The following is a 19016-nucleotide window of genomic DNA, read 5'->3' as shown; positions in this document are numbered from 1 at the left end:
GCACCTTCCTACATCAAAGCTTGCTCAGCAAGCGTGTCTCGGAGACTCACATCTCGAGGAAAGAATGGCCTCTGCTGAGATCTGGACACCTCTGGCCTCATTTAACGTGCGTGGTCCCCTCCCCCTCTCCAGGCCTCCGAGTCCGAGGGTAGAGTGGCTATCTGACGAGATCACACAGAGAGGTGCGGGAACTTAAAGGCGAAGAGTTACTGCGCATCCAACCAGGAGTCTCGAAAGGATTCTATGAGAACATATTCAATATGCCAGTCAGGGTTTTCAAAGTGCAGCACACCCTCTAGCCCCGGCAAACTCAAAGGGCATCAGTGCATCTTCAGTAGCAAGAATCTGGCCCCCATTAATTTAATGAGTCCAGGGTATTAGTATGCCATAGCAAGCTGTGAAGTCTCTCTTTTTTCATCTCTGGTGGAGTTTTAAGGAAAGATCCACCAACTTGGGAGTGACAAAGGAGAACAGAGGACGAGGTGTGCTCATCTAATCTGAGATCAATTTCTAGCTGTCAGTCCTCAGAGGGCAATTTCCAGTGGTTAAGATGTCTTTGTGCACACTGGAAATCCAGATAAAGAACGCAGAGTGGCACATTTACTGTCACCTGGAGAACTTTGCTGTCTCTTTACCATGATTGCATCCTCAGACAACAGACATGAAACTTGTAAAAAAAAATAATGGCCTGAGGATTGGCCCTCCGAGACATATTAGCATAACATATTTGGAAACACGCTGTGGTCATTATAGCACCGTGAGCATTTTTTATTCAAATCTTGTCTACCGTCACTTCACAGTTAATTAGCTCAGTAAACAGCAGCGTTGTCTTCTAAAGCTGTAACACCTGACCTAAAGACGAACACGCTGCCTGTCCATACCCAACAAGCTGACATGCAACTGACAGTCACCTGTAAGAGATTACAGAGACAGCGGAGGTTGCCAGGGCCTGTCAACCAGGAAGTAGCAGCTGCTGGAGCTAATTAAAGGCATAGTAACACAGTAAGAGAGCGCAGCTAGAGCGACATCAAACACTATTCATGCCAGTCTGGAGTCTCATCTCTGGGATGTGGAGGCCCTGCGTGACCCGTGCTGGGAGCCTGCTGGGCTCTAAGTCTGACCTGTGAGCTGAGGGGTGAAGCAGAGCGGGTCAGAATCACGGTGGGGTGCACCTGGGCCAGACTTACCTGTGCCTTTGTATCTGCATACCAAAACGTGGCCAGGCACTTGGGTGGGTGCGAGTGCATGGACTCTGACCTGCACAACAAAGGGAAAAGAGAGAGCCCGGGTGAGGGGTCACAGGGATGGAGGAGGCTTACGGAAAACACACGCAGGACACATTGACTAAACATGATCAGAGGGACACATATGGCTCAGCTGAGGTGGAACCAGATGCCCTCAGACGTCCTAATGAAATATAAGTCCATTGTAAACACCTTGTCTCAGTGCGGACTGTGCTGAAGTTATGCATAATTTAGCGATAAGCCTCAATTAGGATTCAATAACACTACATTTATCTGCTTATCTCTAGATAAAAAAAAAATACTTACATTTGCCCAGTTACAAATTAAAAAGCAGCTTCAGATTGTCTTTCTCTCACACTGAGCTCAATCATAATGAGCACTCTCCATGAACAAAAGTACCTGAAGCCCACTGAGGAAAGGTTGTTCTAGCCAATATTTATAGACATGCGATAAAAGAAAAAAGATAAAAGAACAGATAGTTGACTCTCCGCCGTCCGTCTGTTTCTTCTGAATCTGTATGTCAGTTGTAGAGCCTGTGTAACTAACCAGAGAAACACATCCAAACAAATCTCTTATGAAACTTTTGCTCAGTGTGAAAATACACCACATAAAGCAGTAGAAGACCCCCCCCCCCCCCCCCCCCCCCCACATCCCTTAAGACTGAGTTCTGAGTAAATAAAATAGGAATTATCTATTTGAACACCGCACTGCATTTAAATATCACCAAAACTTTCCCCCTGCGCTCGCTTTGAAGTAAGGCTTGAAGATGACGGGGTTGACGAGCACAATCACATAGGTGGCAGTCGTATCTAAAAGGAGCGTGGAAGGGACGGGGATGTGGGTGACTTGGCCTCGTTCGGTGGGAGGCTCCGTGTGCTCTGCTGCGGCTCTGAGGGGCCAGTCCCCGACCCGGGCCCACGTCGGGCAGCAGGACGCACGCGGGCCGGCGCGTCCGCCGCCGCGCGACCGTCACCTGAGACAGACGCCAATCTGCCACCGACTCAGGGAGGCGAACGCCGCGCCTCTGACATATGCGCCGAGCACGTTCAAAATGACACCGTCAAAACAGGGCGTCGTCGTCTCGTCTCACAACACTTCGCAAACAGCAGCGAGGACTTCAATCCAGCCCACGTTGGGGACGCGACGTGTCTGCCGAGCAGAAGGACGGAACAACAGGAAGGAGCCTGCGCCTGGATCGTGGGGGCCTGCCATTATTCTGCCACCCTGGGCAGCCCAGGTCCTCTTGTGGTGTAAAATAGAGTGAAGGCAACTTTCCGCTTCACGTCTTTGTGGCTTCATGCACATGGAGGCTGGCTGTGAGGCTATGAGTGCTGTGTTCTTTCAGCAGTCGTCGTGTGGTCTCAATCTCTTTACACGTTTCACTGCCAGGCTCCTCTCTACCAGGCCTCCCCAAACTGTGTAATCAGCAGATGTCTTTATAGAGCAGCCCACTGCCACATGCACACCCCGTATTCTTTGCCAATTTCACTTTGGCAATATATAAATTTTTTTCTTTTAGATTATTATTATTCTTTCGAGCCTGGCAGCCATGTTGGTTTTGTGCTTAATATGGCCCGAGGTTTCGAATAGTGCTCCATTCAGCACTTTGAATTTATACACCTGAATGATATGTCCCAAGTGTACTTAGACCAGCCTGTTCTATTATACCACAGACCTGCTGATTTAAACAAATCCACGTGAAAAAGAAAATCCTAAAGAATTCTTCAGTGACCTTCATAAAGACACAGTCAAACCAACAGCAGGTTTCAGGGCTCAACGTCTCACATGATGAAAAAAAATAATCGCTGTTAGTATAATACGTGGAAGGAAGGCAGCTGCCTTTTATGAATATTCTGGTACAAGAAACCGTTTCCTGTAAATTCCCTATTCACAAAACAAGACATCGTCGTACATGTAATTAAAACACACTACGTAATTACATTGAATACGTTTTATGAAACGACCTAAAATGCCCAGTCCTACGAACGGCTGAATTAGACTCAAATACTTGTCCTGTGCCGTGGCTCTTTACTGACAACACTCAAAAAAAAAACTTGTTGGATGAACATAATAAAATTATGGAAAGTATTTCCATCTAATTAAAATGCGTTAAGATAGCAAGAAGCTATTTTGCTTAGTGAACCAAATGTAAACAGGGTGAAGCAACATGATATATTCATGTTAATGTTACCTAATGACCATGGGTCAGTCCCACTAATGTTTTTAGGGTTGATTGAACATAATTTTCTTGGGTTATTTGATCATGTATAATATTAATACTTGTTACTTAATTTTATAGGGTAGTAACAAGTTAATTTAAATTAATTAATAAATTATGCTATACTAACACAACCAATGTAAAGTTATCAAATGTTTTGTGCCAACATTAGCTTTTCAAAATTACATACAAATAAAGTAATCTTTGAAACAGTATTTCTATTATGTAAACTAACATATATCCCCAGCTGGTGTGTAGGTTGGAGAAGACACAAAGCACATTGGATTTAGACTGGTTAGAATACTTTATAAGCTTCATAAAAACGATAAAACAGCTTTCAAATGTCAAAGGCAGCTACAAAATGTCACTAACATCCAGTATTGTACATACAGCATTGGGCCAATATTTCAAACAACTTTTAGTGGAGGGTAGCTGAGGTTGAGAGCATATAACAAGAGCAAACAACAACACAGCAAGTGGGACACTACCCAACTCATCCAGGACTTGAAACGATGACTACATCTTCAGGGTCATCATCTGCCTCTGCATCTTTGTGAATGACAAAAACTTCAAGAATTGGCTCTATCATGGCTTCTTCAAGGCGTCCACGATCTGAAATGTAAAATTAAATAAGCGGATGATGTTATATAACACTTTAACTTTTAAAGCATATATAAATCACTTTGAAATTTTAAACTTACATGAAATAAATAAAAAAAACATTCTTACCATCCATTCTTTCACAAGGTTGCCAGGATCTTCATTGAGGAACACACACTGGGCTTAAAGGATGTACTCTTCTGACATCAATGGAGTTAGTCTTTAGGACAAACAAAGTAATCACACAAAAAACAAAACAATTTTAATCTATTTTAGGGAACAATTTTTATTCAAGTGAGTAGCTGTCACTAACATATTACGACATAGATTTTTTTCCCATCATCATACCTGGGTTATGGGAACCATGATGCTCTTAATCTTTTGTCCTTGAATGCCGCCTTCCTTGCCAAACACCGTTTTCAGGTCTGAAGAATAACCATCCAGCATGGAGAAGAACTGTTGCAGCAAACTGTTGTAGTCCTCTTAAATTTATTCTTAAAAAGAAAAAAGTACACAAGTTATCAATGCACTGAATGGCAAATGTGTAAACAATACTTTGATACATTTTAATATATTTTGTTTGTCTGATCAGAATCACATTGTATATATATAGACATATTTATTGACCAACCTCAGAAACACAGAAGAGAGCAGGCCATCTGGTTTTGAACTCTGTGATGAAGGGTTCATCTCTGATAACTTCTTGCCTTGTGTTTGCGATAGTTGTATCTACTAGAAAAAGTCACGCTGCACTCCTTGCATCTCCAAATACCTTAGAGTCTATTTATCTTATTTCTTTTCATTCCCTCTTACCTTACTTTTTCTTAAACAACTTGTGGACATGTAGACATCTGACGCGACACTAGCAGATGATTCCCTGTCCTGCTGTCTCTTCTCAGCTCTAGAATGGGACACTTTCACAGAATGGCCATTGGAGGTAAACACCAAGAGACACATTTTAGATGATAAAGAACAGGTTTCAAGTCAAAATAGCTGTAATAAATTAGGAAACCAATTATGTGCTGTGAAATGAGTACACAATCTTATAAAAAGGTACAAATGTTAAAGCTTAATTAAATAAATACTTGTGTAAGCAATTTGATTATTTTCCTTTACCGTGTGAAACAAATAGATTTATGATAATACGATATACAATGCAAACAATATGTAGAGTGAAATAACTCAAACACCATTTTGGTAGGTTTGTGTAAATTACCTCAGGAAATGCATAGCATGACAGCACATTTCTATTTAATGTTCATGGGTTACCTTTCCATTAGGGCAAGTCTCTGTACTTCTGTTTTCCGTTTCCAGTAGTTCTCTGCTCTAACACCTGCGGACGGAGAGTATATGTCAGAAAATATTGCACCAACCTGAACAAATGCCGCTGACTCGTAAAATCCTCGTCGCATCCAAACCGACCGAGGGGCAACGCTGATGTCGGTTATTTGAAATTTGAAAATCCCGCGCCCGCGCGATGAACTCGCATTGGAAATACGTAAAAGTCTCATTCCTAACTGAGCAAAGATCGCCGTTTAACGGCTATAAAATAATATAAAAAATTACAATATATATATATATATTATTGCAGATAAGCTTATTTAAAACTAGCACGTTCTCAGTGTTGTACGGAAGCTAGCTAGGTTAGCTTGTGAGCACAGGCGCAGTCACATAACACGGATACGTACTCTAGCTAATTAAACATCCAAAATGCTAAAAGGCACTATATATAGCTACTAACAACATTTCTGCACCCATGCGGTTTTTTATTCAATGGACGTTAAACTTACCTTCTTGCACACATCATGAACAGGTGTTTTCCTTTACGTCAGGATCCTGAAGAAGCGGCAGGGCCGTAGTCCAAGTTGTGAATTTGCTCATTACTGCCACCTTCAGCTCTGGACATGTTGTTGTCTAAACCTACTTTTATTACGTTGAGTTAACATAAAATATTGATGTAACCTGTTGAAGTTGTTACATTTACGTGATTTTATTATGTTCAGACACAAAACAAGAATTTATATTGTTGAAGTTGCATGTTAAAATTATGTTAATGTAGCATGCACCCAATCCAGGTTTTTTGAGTGAATACGATAAAATGGCTACAACAGATTAGCTACCGTATCGGCACCGGGTTAAAATTTTGCCGTACGTAATTGTGTAAAACTGTATGCTAGTGTAACCGATATTGTTCTCGTTGCAGATTTTCCATATTTTAAGCACAATTTGAGTTACTGTACTGCCCGGGGTTAAGCTACGCAAACAGTAGTTTGTGAATTAGCCCCGCGTGTGACACGCTTAAACATTTATTTGTGTGATATGTCAGTCGAAAAAATAAGTACACTCTTAGACTTTCACTCGTAAGACTCTTACTTGTGCTGTTTTACGGTTTCGTATTTAAACAATTTGGCAACTTCAGTCCGTGCTACAACTAACTTTCTTGGATTGAACACGGGCCCATGTGGCGTAATCTCTTCGTTCATTATGGGCATGTTGCAAGATGCATTTTCAGGTCCACGAGCACCACCTGGGCACCATCAGGCCACGAACATGCCAGTGCTCCTAGTCTGTCACCAGCTTCAACGTTGCTGCGGAAGGTGGCAGACTTGTTATGGGCTGGGTACTCGTGAAGTGAGCTGTCAAAATTAGCAACATTTCTGGTTTGTTTAAAAGGCAAAATGGGTCACAGGCTGCGGCAACAACTAAGACCCAAGAGGGATGCCATGATGTTCATGGCTGAGAAATTATTCATTGCTGTTGTTATCACATGTAGAAAATATTTTCCGATTTTGCTCATTATCATCTGAAATAACCTGTCAGTTAGGGGAACTAATTATTTCACATAATTATGTCATATTAAGTCATATAAACGTGGTGATACTTCTGTCACTTACTCCTTAATGTCTTTACTGACCTTTGATAGTGATCACGTTAATGACAACTCCACAAATTCACTTTTATTAATTGGGGATTTTGCAACAGTAATGACATGAAGGGAGGTGTGTGTGTATGTGTGTGTGTGTGTGTGTGTGTGTGTGTGTGGGTGTGTGTGTCTAAGTGGTGATGTTAGACTTGTACACTTGGCAAGCATTTTTTTGTTCGCTCCATTTGGTGACAGATTGGGTTTAAATAACATTATATCTTCACAGTTGTGACTCACAAGCCTCAGCGTTACAAAGTCAGGGTGAGGTTTAGCACTTCGGATCAGGCTAAAGGAGGACCAGGTCGCCTCACTTCGTCTTTTGGTTTATCACGTTCTGCTAGGCCCAATGTGGGACTCAATTAAGCATGTCTTCAACACTCTCGTACTGTGTGTCAATGAGTCCAGCCTTTCCTAAAAAAAACAATTATTTCTCCAGACGTCTGCCACTGATCTCTCTATTGCACGTTGACAGTTTGAGAACGGCTGACAAATGACAGCAACATTCTGCTTAAGCGACGGCGCTGAGTTGTTTAGAAACGTTTAAAAATATAACAAACTAACCAACAAAAGAAGAATTAAAAAAAACGGGTTTGAGTTGCGACATACCGTAGATTCGTGTTCACAGGTAGCCAATGATTACAGGCGTGTGGTACAAAAACGAAACATAGCTTCACACTGATTGCGGCGTGTTGCATTGTGGGGTGCTAAGCATCGCTCAAACGCTTCCAGCTACCACGCTAACGTCGACGCTACTGTTTTCAGCGTGACTTTGAATCTTTCGTTGGAGGTCGTAGCAGGGTGCGTCTTTCTCCTGAACCCCTTGCAGGAGAGCATGCGGGGGGAGCTTTTTTAATATCGACGCTCCGGGCTCACAAAGCTCCAGCAATGTTAATGTTGCATTAACTCTCTGAACCAGTTTACATTACCGTCGGCCCTGCCCCCCTCATCGGCCATGTTTGTTTTTGCTAGTGTTGTGCTATCAAAGGCTAACTGCTTTACAGCACCTCCTGGTGCTCCCCGCGAGGAAACTTCTCGTTTTGGAATGAAGAATTCACGCCACACATTTAAAGGTAATAACAACAGCCCATTTCGCTATGTGTGAATTTTTTTATTATTTTCTTTCTTTCAATATTTTGAACCGTAATTATACTACTGAACGAATGCAGAATAGGACAGACCTGTAAAATCACTAAACCAGGCTAACTGAGTCGTTTCTGTTGATTCACTTTACATCTTCTCCATCACTACTTATGCGCTTTAACCTTTTTAGCCCAAACTAGCCTTCTAACCAGATGAAGTTCTAACTGTGACGTGTCTTTTGTAAGCAGTAAGCATGATGTACTTGTTGTCCAGACACACTGGAGTGTGGCCTTTTGCTTTAAGGCTTTGCCTATGCTCTGCTTTGGCGCACTTGTTCTGTCCTGAGCTGCCTGTCCTTCAAATCCAGGGCTTAGTATGAGGTGGGGCACGAAGGAGGGATAAGGGCTGTCACCGCCGCTGCTGGGGTGTCTGCACCAGCAGTGGATAGAAACTAATAAAGACGCACACTGGCAGGACTCTGCCACCAGGCAATGAGATGTCACCCTAAACAAACTGCAAGATGTTGGCAGTCAACTTCCTGGTTATATAACGCTGACCCATTTAACTGAAAGAAATGTTCTAGAGCCCTCTCAGTTTACTTGGTAAAGATGTTCTGGTTCCGAGGGAGCAAAACAGTCGGTGTTTGCTATTTATAAATTTTTAAGTTTAATTTACCACCAACCAATCACTTTATGCTATGAGTCTCTAAAGTTTTTGAACATTCAGACGCAGTGTTAGTTTTTCTCTCTACAACAGAGATGTTTGATGTTGGCTAGCATCGATGCTAGCTGCAAATTTGTTTTTTTTAATACAAGTTTACTAGACCTCACGACTTCATCAGTTTAACTTTTGCTTTCAAACTTTAATGTCAAAGTCCTTGGAATGTGCATCATTGTCAGCAGTATATGTCAACAGGTCACACATCACATATGTCAACTTTATAAATACTGAGTGACATGCAGCAGATATTCTCCCTCAAAAAGTGATGTGTGGCAGCACGAAGCTCCATCAAATGTTGTCATGGCAGGACAGGTAACGCCACAGAAAACAAAATTCCAACCAAAATATACTTCAACAGTCAAAATAGAGTGCTGAAAATGAACAAACCTGGCTGTTTAGCCTAGATGTGACTGAATGTCTTCAAATTTGAAGGGAAATGTTACAAGGCAATGAAACGCAGAAACCAGAAAGTGTCAGTCCATCAACGTTGAAGTGAAAGTGTAGGTTAAAATGACAATTCACGGTCACATATTTTGTAATTAACACAAAGAAGGTCAAATCATTTATTTAATGAACATTATATATATCTCTCTCTTAATTTATTTCCAAATTGTTATGTATTGCGCTAAATGAAACTGCGATAAATAAAAACGCTCAAAGGTATATCAGTTATGACCTGATATATAAGGTTGCTTTAATTTGACTGTGTGAAATTGGAACATCTTTGAAGAACATTTGCAAAATCCTATTCCCTATTTATTTATCATCAGTGGTGTGACTCTGACGTCTCTCTTTCATACACTAGAGTCATTGCTGAGTTCATGTAAGGTAAATTTATCAAAAGAACGTGACCAGAAGCTGCAGGTAAGCCAGTTTAACTCAACAAAATGAAACTGCGTCCTGTGATGTTAGCCTGAATCCTCCCACTTTTCGTAATGCATTACATATGTAGATACTGACAGTGTTCAATTTACTCTCAGCTATCATCATCATCATCGTCATCATCATCTCTTCACTATTTTCTGTACGTTGTTATAGGCGCCTAGACAAAACAAAACACAAAACTGATATCGGTAATATTTAAGATATTTTAGCATAAGCGGAAGCTTATAATATAGGCAAACTATTTATTATATGAAGTTTGTGAAAGTGTTTTTGTGAAAAATTATTTGGTCGGAAAAATTTGCTAAATCTGTAATTATCGGTAATAATGACAAATAATAAATAAGCCTACAGTGTAGCAAAATCACGACCAAGTAAAATAACATTTTTAACTTGCCAAATAAGTAATTGTATTCAAGAATCGCTGGTAAAAAAATATTTGAATTAGCTATTATTTTTGCAATGTAACAACCTTTGTAGGTTTATTTTCACTTTATTTGTCTGCCAGTCATACAGTATACTGATTAATTGTATAGTTTAAAAATCTTACTCAATATACAGTATATAGTTCAAAAATACAATTCAATTTATGGTAAAATAAAATTTGAAGAATATATTTTTTTTAAATCAAAATCTGTTAGTTTTAATACATTCCGAAAATTATTATCGAGTGTAATTTTGTTTTTTTTGAAAAAGTCAAACCGTATTTTTAACAATATTTTGTTAAAGTTAGTATTACTGTGCGTGTTAAAAATAAAAATCTATTTTTTTCTTGTTTTCTCTAAAAGATAATGAACATTTTAGTTTTAAACTATTATACAGACCCAACACAATAAATGTAAACGTAAATTGTTATAACAAATGCTTGTAATTCGTATATAATTCATATTTCAGCGCTATAAAGAAACTTGTATAAGAATTGGTGAAAACTTTTTCAGCTTATGTCAGACAAATGGTATGTGCAAGTACAATCACAGAGCAATTATGCATACTTGTGTTAGTTTAGTTGTTTGCTGAAGAAGCCATCTGTTTCTAGGTTTCTTTGTAATTCTTTCAGTTGTTTTCATATTTGTGAAACTTCATGCACGCCTTCAAAAGACAATGAAATTCATTAGTTCTCTATTACAAGGTGGTGTCTAATTGGCAGAAGATTCTTTTATTTCAAGTCTTTTTGTTTCTTCAAGGGACATCGTCTAGAATGGGAGGCTCTCATAACAATCTAATAATATGCATTGATAAATAAGAACCAGTGTTTGTGATCAAAAGCTGAGTCAAATCAGAGATGTTTCTCTAAGGTTGAAATACGAAACTTCTCAGTTTGCAGAATGAAAGCCCACCATCTGTTTTTCTATGCTCATCTGTAGAGAGGACATTGAACTGTCAGCAATGTCCCGCCTCCTTATCAGGACACTCACATTTCCCCAAAACACAAATCTTCATTTCTTTACCAGTCTATTGTGCCTCTTTCATTAAGTCAAGTGTATTGAAAATACAAACAATAAGAATTTGTTAATTTGACTGAAATAAGTTGCATATCTTCCATGTTGTTATTGTAATTTGTGCGATGTTAATCTAAAATATTATTTATAATCTAAAATGTCTAAATATAAAGTTGTAGTTTATGCACATATTCTTAATATTCATTTTATTTCCATCTTTTTGTTGAGCTTTACTCCCGTCAACCAACAAACAAACTTTAAACATTATGGAGCATACAGTAAAACCCTCAAAATATTTTCACATGCATCTCCACTTTAAGATCTGAGATGAGTTATATAGCAATCGTATCCTTTATATCTCGATTACAAGAAGACTCGCTCTCTCACGATTTCCTAACACATAGGGAGAAAAAAAGCATAAAAAAACTCTGAAGGCTTTCCTTGTGTCATTATGTGAAGGCTTTCACTGCAAAGTCTCAAACAGACTTTCATATGAAGCTGTCACATTTTACTCATCTCATAACTCACAAATCTGGCTGAAAATATTTCGCTCACTCTAATGCCGAAGTCTGTTGAAGTGTGCTGTTGTTTTATTTACACCATTTGTCTCTACGTCGCGCAAATTGTAAACAACCTCATGCTAAGAAAACAGAATTACACGTTTTAAAAGTCAATCCGAAGCTGTAATGTCAGGAAATCTTTGAGACAATGAACTGCTTGTATATAACTGCACACGCTGTTTATCTAAATCGTAAAGTGCAAAAAGACTGGGAAGTATTTAGTTGCTCAAAGGAAGCAGACAAAGAGAGAAATTGGAAGATTCAGGGCGTAGAAAGTCACGTATGTGCTGCTTTCAGGCACCATTCAAAGACTACCAGCTCCATCTTCTTCCTGCCCTGTTAGCTTAGCAACAGCGGCCATTTTGTCTGCATTTGCATTGCTGTAAATGTCTTCTTCAGGTCATGCCACATTTGTTTGAAATTCTGGTGAGGAGATGGTAAGCCCAATTTCATTTGAAATTTCTGCAGGACTGAGATCTCTTCATTTGCGCCTTTAACCCAAACGCAGAGCGAGAAATGTAATTTACAGCAGCCATGTGCTGGGCATGTTCTGGGCAGTAATGCTTTCATTTCCTGCTCAGAATGTACAAGACAGTATTTAGCGTTTAACCACATGGCTGTCACACAAATGCGCATGCATGCAAGGCGCGAGCAGTATATGTGCGCGCACGGATCTACACTAACGCGCACGCACACGAAATAAGATGAGCTGATCCCTTCCTTAGATTCTGCGTCAACCACCCGCTGCTCCCACTGCCACACTGCGTAGACAACCAACCACAGGATGTATACACCCAGCTGTCCAGAGGTCACCTTGGTTTACTTGACTGGAGTGGATGCACAGAGGCAGAGACCACCACCACCCACCACAGCTCCTCTACCAACATGTGTTCAGCTCTCTATTACCGGATCTTTAGTCACGCTGTATGGGTAAGTAGCACAATCTGTACTTTTTTACTCAAGTCAGCTGTGCCAAAGAGCAAAAACCGTGATGGACAGAACTGCTGAAGACGTCTCTCTCTTATGTCTTTCCACTCTTTGAAAATCTGTAATTTACACTCACACATTATCAATTAGTTATAGTTCTACCAATTAGCGTCTTCCTTTTCAACTTTGCCAGAATTATTCACTTGAAATCAATAAATTTTTTATCTAGTGTTTCACAGAACCACTAGACTTGGGCTGCTGGGAGAGTAGTGTTAAACACTTTCCTCCAGCCCCTTTGCTGAGCCTCAAATTTAAAAAAAATGACCCTACTGTAGATTATGGAGATGGACAGTTACATGCATGAGACGTTTTGCATCTTAAGATAGATGTCGATGCAAATGCTCAGAGGTCAATGAAATAAACGCAGCTTTACCCACTAAAACCTGCTCACGCGTTTTCTTTCTCCACGTTTCAGAAGTTGATAGGCTCATTGTCACTTCTCAGTCTGGAGCACTGTGACTTGCTTACATGTATCAGGTACCAACTCGTCGATTGTATGTCACCACAGAAAGTTCTGCAAACATACACACACGGACACTCACCTCTGCACTGCAGAAACACACCACTATGTAAACACTGGAGCCCATCTGATTCTGGTAAGGTCCAAAATGTCCATGTTATTGGCACAGAGGGGTGAAAAGACTGGGAGTGAGGCCCGCTGACTGGCTTTCTGTGTATCCAGAGAGCTGCCCTGACCACCCTGGTAAATATAGGGGAGCAAATCCTTTTCAGGTTGAGAGTATGACACGGGACTGCCACATAAATCAGTGCAGGCCCTGCCCGGCACAGGCTGGGAACGCCATGGGAGCGGTAGGCGGCTCTACGGTGAGGTTTTTGGGGAAGGATTATGGATTGAGACGTACAGCTGGGAGGCTAAAGTTACACTTTTCATTACCACTTCGAGGGGGTCTTGGCTGCCTGGAAGCCAGTCAGATTTGTGAGGACCTCGTTCTCCCACTAGAATGGTTGTAATTCTGCACCTGAGGATAATTGTTTTTGATATGGCAAAAACAATTTGGCGAAATGCGATGGGAAATGCAGTTTTTTTCTCTTTTTTTTGCCAATGGAAGAATGAAAAAAAATAAAGGAAAGCGAGAGGGCATTGTGAAAAGTCCTCATTCACCAAAAGACTAGAGTAAAGAGAGAGCAGTATGCCCCCTTCTGGCTCTTTTCTTCTCTCCCTCTTTTCTTCTCCTTTTTTCCCTGGCGTCTGGAGATGTGAAGAAATGTCTTTTGATCAACTCTGACAGAGACTGGGCCATGTGAAGAGGGTGGCTAGCGGGACTCTGCCAATCCATGCAAGGCAAAAATGTTCCTAATAAGAGAGTAATAAGCTAACGAGTGCTGGGTGTCTGTCTGATCCGCATTCTGGGTACTGTTTGTGCCAGCACACCCAGTGCCTTCTGACGTGTACCCGACTCGCACCAGCCTTTGGACTGTTTGCCAGGTCACTGCATTTCACCTGGCCCGTCCCATATGCTCTCATCAATGGTGCAATAGTCTGAAAGTGAAGTACCTTGTGGCACAACAAAATTGGAAGTGGGAGTATTTCTATTTCTAATTTTACACACATCGCAGGATTGTCAGTGTCCAGAATGTACAATATGTTTTGTATTTGCTTTGCTCAAAATATACAGGCTTGGAAAAATAAAGTGCAGGGTTGGTTTTGAGCAAAGCAAATTTGTCTCACCTTGCCCACACAACATCAGCCTGGGCTATTTCCACAAGTGACTGCTTCCATTGTATGTGTAGGTTTGAAGTGGTCACATATCAAAGGGCTTTGACTCTGCAGGGTGGATTCTCTGGTACTCTGTACAGCACAACAAGGAGATAGTTACTGCTCACAGCTTCCCTCTGCAGCACCCTAGCTCAAATAAACACATCACCTCCACTGCAGGGGGAGGAGGACAACAGCACAGCTGCCAACCCCCTCTGTTTTTTCCAGGAGCAGCATCAGCCAAGTCCACAGTGCTGCGGGGCATCCCAGGCATGAACAGGTGCTCCGTTGGTGGAGTTGGGCCGGGTCTTAGGCATGTCTCTGGGCCTGTGCTGCATGTGTGAGGGCTGGTGAGCATGGGCTGGCCAGACTTTAATGGTGTGTTGGTGAGTCCTGGGCCCAGCTCTGGTAATTATGGTGGGGAGAAGGCGATTAGGCAGCGCTGAGCAGCCCAGCGAGGGGGACGGGCCTACGCCCAGCAGGGAGGGGAGTCCTGCTACGGGAGGGACCAATCAAGTGTAAAGCAGAGTGCAGACCTTGGGCCTTGGTTCAGTGGGAAAGGGTTTGGCCACTGGTTCAGAGCACCGCAACTTTCACGGATTAGTAGAGACACTATTCTGAAGACTGAAAGGGGGAACACAGCACGGAGGCAGCATCAATGCATGCGTGCACGCACACAAACACACACAGTCGCACGGGCTCTCTCTTTCTTTTCCGCTCTCCCTCTCTCTCTCCCATACAAAACCCACCAACAGCTGGGAGGAGGGCTACAGCCGTTGCCATATTGCCATAGCAACGGCATATCTCACATTTAAGCCCAAATGAAGACACTTTGGGCTGCAACCAGGATATTTATTCTTCCAGTTAATGGAAGTATTTTAATAGTTGCTCTCCGTGCTCGCAGAATGCTTCCCCCTGACTGAGTTAATGAGCTGCAATTGGAGGTGCTCGGTGCATCAGACAAGCATCTTGTCATTTTGTGAATTACTGGATATCTACACTGCGAATTTAACTGGTGTATTTGTATGGCAAAGGAGCTTCCTTATCTGATGCAGGAACCAGATTTTTGGTTACTCTTCTTTGCTGCCTTTGGTCCACTGTAGAATTCATTGCAAACAAATGAATCACATTTGGGGAAGCAATTTCAAGCAAAACGATTGTGGTCTCAAATTAAACATCTTTCACTGTTCAGTGCTTTTTGCAGGTTCACCTCAGTGCAGTGCTTAAGCTCTACATGCATTAGATGTTTTGATCCATTTGGTTTTAAATGTAAAAGTAAAGTATTTGCAAAGAGGAAACGAGTTTAAATAACAAAAAAAAAACAGAAGAAGAAGTAATTATTTAAAGGTTTGTTTTAAGGACAACTTCCTGCAGTGTTAAAGCTTTAAAAGTTAGTTAAGTTGATTCACACATTCAAAAAAACAGCTTCCTCCTCCGTTTGCTTTTGTGCATCAAACTAATAAAACATCACCAACAAACATCTGGTTTCAGCTGTTTCTGCTAAAGGATGTATTGGAAGCATTACAACAGCTTCGGTTTTCCTCGCACGCTTGTTTTCATTGATTGTTTTGGTTGCTTTTTGTCCTCATTTTGAAAATAGAGTAAACACGTAAACAGTGACGCTGATCTGTTTCTAGATGGGGCTGGGGGTACGGGAACTCCGCTGCTCCTCTGTTTAATGGCGTCTCTTCCCCAGCGTGCGTGCGTGTGTGTGTGTGTGTGTGTGTGTGTGTGTGTGTGTGTGTGTGTGTGTGTGTGTGTGTGTGTGTGTGTGTGTGTGTGTGTGTGTGTGTGTGTGTGTGTGTGTGTGATTTAGCATTCTTTGAGATGAGGAGCGTCTGCCTGTATCCAGGGGCCTCCCCCCACCCCATCTCACGCTTGCCTTCGGTACGATCACTCTGCAAAGCTCGCTCGCTCTCTCTCTCTCTCTCTCTCTCTCTCTCTCTCTCTCTCTCTCTCTCTCTGACAAACACTTCCTGTCACTCTCTTGGTTTCTCCCTTTCTCTCTCACTGTGCATTGCTCATCATGCTTCATCTTTGAAGTCGCAGCTTTCTCTTTCCCCTTTTTTTGTCTCTGTGTGGCTTTGATGCACTAACATTCTGTGAATAGTTCTTCTAAAGCCCAGATCCTTGTGCCTTCTTCTTCTGCCTATGCCAGTGTTGGAATGGTGAGTCTCTCGCCTTTGAAACGACGTCCATAAATTACAACTTGTCAAGTGTCATTTTTCTTGTTTACAGCCATTTTGGGCTCCCGCTCCCCCTTGTTCCTCTCCTGTGTTTCACATTTAATTGCACCAATAATGTTGGTGGCGCTCACCAGCTCTGCACATGCAGCTTGTTGCCACTAAGGGGGTGCGGAAACTATTAAAATATTTTCCAGGCTTTATGAGTTTTATGTGTGTAATTTGTGTGGATATATCCCACTGTGTTACCACCAACCAGGAGAACAGAATGAGATTGTGCTGTGGCCTGTGTTACAGTAGTGAGAGGGAGTCCGGAAGAAGCACGGGGAATGGGCTGAAGGCTACGAGGAGGAGGTACAAAGCGCTGCGAAGAGGGAGGAAGAGGGAACGAGAGGGAGAGTTAAGTCTGTACAGGAAACCTGCACTAAGTGTTCCTAAAGAGCTTGTTTGTTTTACTCCCCTACACAAACAGCGTAATTTATTGCATGTCTGCTGAAGTCAGCAGCCCTTTATAACCCCACAATAATTTCCCATATGTTCCATATATCACCACAGAGGGAGGGTGGACGAGAGAGAGAGAGAGAGAGAGAGAGAGGGCAAAAAGAAAAGAAAAACCAAAAAGGACTGAGGCAGCAAACGTTAGCGCTCACACAAAGACGGGCGCACACGCGAGATGCGGTCAGTTGCTGCAGGGACAGCGCCGTTGTCTTATTTAGACTGGAGCTGGCGAGCGTGGACGTATGTGCTATTCCCCGCACATCGCTGCACCTGTGGGTGGGCTGTGAAATATTAAACACTCTTGTTCGTGCTGTTTACTCTCATCATTAAGTCAGAGCCCCTGGTAATAGAAAACTTCTCCCCTCTGGATCTGCAGCAGGGAGCACCTTGTAAAGGCCTGGCACAACCTCCACTTCCCCGTTAGGACCAGTTTGTTCTTGTCAAGACCCATGTGCCATGATGCGGCTGACGAGGTGTAGGCGTTCTAAAATAGGAGGGATTTGAGTCAGCAGCTTCCCAGAGCTCCGTCTTAGTTACAGGGCTTGGAATGAGCCACGATAGGCAGACTTTTACCTGCGTTGGGTTGATAGGCTGCGATGAGTGTGTGCCTTTGTTTACTGTATTTGTGAGTGCGTGAGCCAGTGCGTTCTTTAATCTACACGTTGGATAACACACCATCACCCTTTATTTAGCGATTCATGAGCAAAATAAAAATAATTCATTATAACACGCTTTAGTGTCTCTGATGTTTTTGTTGGTCTTTTACCAACAGTTGCAACTTTTCTATGACTCTGTTTATGATTTGAACTGTGTAATTGTCATTATATGTTTTTACCAGCCTCCTCCTACAGATGTCGGCATGACAAAACTATGTAAAAGCAAGTAAAAACACCAAACAACACATTGCAAAATATTTTTCAGCATTGTACAATACTTATTTACCGCTTTGAGTTAGTTTTATGTCAAATCACGTTGGTATTACTGTGCTTAGAGCCCAGATGTGACTCAAACAGGCGGTTCCTCGTTGGTCTGGTTGATTCATCCAGCGAGCGGATGGGATTGTGGAGGTGGGGGCCGGTCGGTGGGGGGTCAGGTTCGGGTGCCACAGAGCCGATCGATCCCCAGCTGCAGGTGGCCGAGCTGGAGAACAACACCAGGCAATCCAAAGCCTGTCCTGACTGCTAAGCAAGCGGCCTACGCAGGCAGCTGCACACAGGCAAAGCGGCACATATGCAGGGACCACGCACCCCAGCAATCATCCCATCAGACAGATGTACTCACTTGAGAAAATAGTTCGACAGTTGTTTGATATTGAATTCGATAGTTTAGTCGCAAGCCACCGGCGCTGAGTGCTTCATACAGCCGCTGTGGGGACCCTTCAGAAAATAGTCACGCACATAATAAAACAATTCAATTCACAGCTTATTATTACTACTAATCTTCATTTCGCTTGAAAAATTCCAACATAATCACAAAAAAATGACATGAAAGAGGATTTGTGGATGACAAAAGTAAATAATGGTGGTTGCTGGAGACGGTGAATCATAATGTATGCACTAAAATCTGTTCTATTTGTCCTTGCATAATTAAAAGCTCAGAGAAGGCGCCTCTTTACAGAAAGGATGAACATTTTGTTGTGTGGAGGCTGAACTTCCCTTTTTACAGCACGGGCTTGTGTACAATAACAAACAATGTGATTACTCATAGGAAACACATTCACGTAACACAATGGTTAAACCTATTTTTCTACTCATCCACAAACATGTGAATCGTTTTTTGTGTGAGCGGCCCCATCGTCATTCACACTGAAATAGGTTACGCATTGACGTTTAAGTCACAGGCGGAGTGTGAAACCCCCCAAATCCTTTCATGTCTGTTTAAAAAAAAAGGTCTCTTGTTTAGGAAGACATCTTTAAAATCAGCGTTTGTAGTGGCAGTCACTACATTCCAATGAGTTTAAGATGT

At 42.0% G+C, this 19016-nt stretch overlaps 2 long non-coding RNA genes across 7 annotated transcripts in view; both read right to left on the bottom strand.

Moving 5' to 3' along the window:
• Positions 1 to 13379, bottom strand: part of LOC114864977 (uncharacterized) — a 30668-nt gene extending 17289 nt beyond the window's left edge. The window contains exons 1-2 of the long non-coding RNA XR_008695835.1: positions 13196 to 13379; positions 1188 to 1257 (exon numbers count right to left, since the gene is read on the bottom strand). This is a non-coding gene — a long non-coding RNA (uncharacterized LOC114864977). The remainder of the gene's footprint in view (positions 1 to 1187; positions 1258 to 13195) is intronic.
• LOC114864875 (uncharacterized) lies at positions 3743 to 6000 on the bottom strand. Of its 6 annotated transcripts, none has more exons than XR_003787428.3 (6): positions 5853 to 6000; positions 5332 to 5395; positions 4694 to 4976; positions 4411 to 4556; positions 4192 to 4282; positions 3743 to 4074 (listed from the first exon to the last, which is right to left on the bottom strand). It is a non-coding gene; the product is annotated as an uncharacterized LOC114864875 (long non-coding RNA). The 6 variants fall into 6 exon arrangements; XR_003787427.3 differs by lacking the exon at positions 5853 to 6000 and having other exon boundaries at positions 4694 to 4794; positions 4876 to 4976; positions 5332 to 5540; XR_003787429.3 differs by lacking the exon at positions 5853 to 6000 and having other exon boundaries at positions 4694 to 4794; positions 4881 to 4976; positions 5332 to 5540.
• Positions 13380 to 19016: the final 5637 nt, after the last annotated feature.

This window comes from Betta splendens, chromosome 10 (genome assembly GCF_900634795.4).
Source record: "Betta splendens chromosome 10, fBetSpl5.4, whole genome shotgun sequence".
NCBI classification, from domain to species: Eukaryota; Metazoa; Chordata; class Actinopteri; order Anabantiformes; family Osphronemidae; genus Betta; species Betta splendens.
This window is presented reverse-complemented; position numbering and strand designations above follow the sequence as displayed.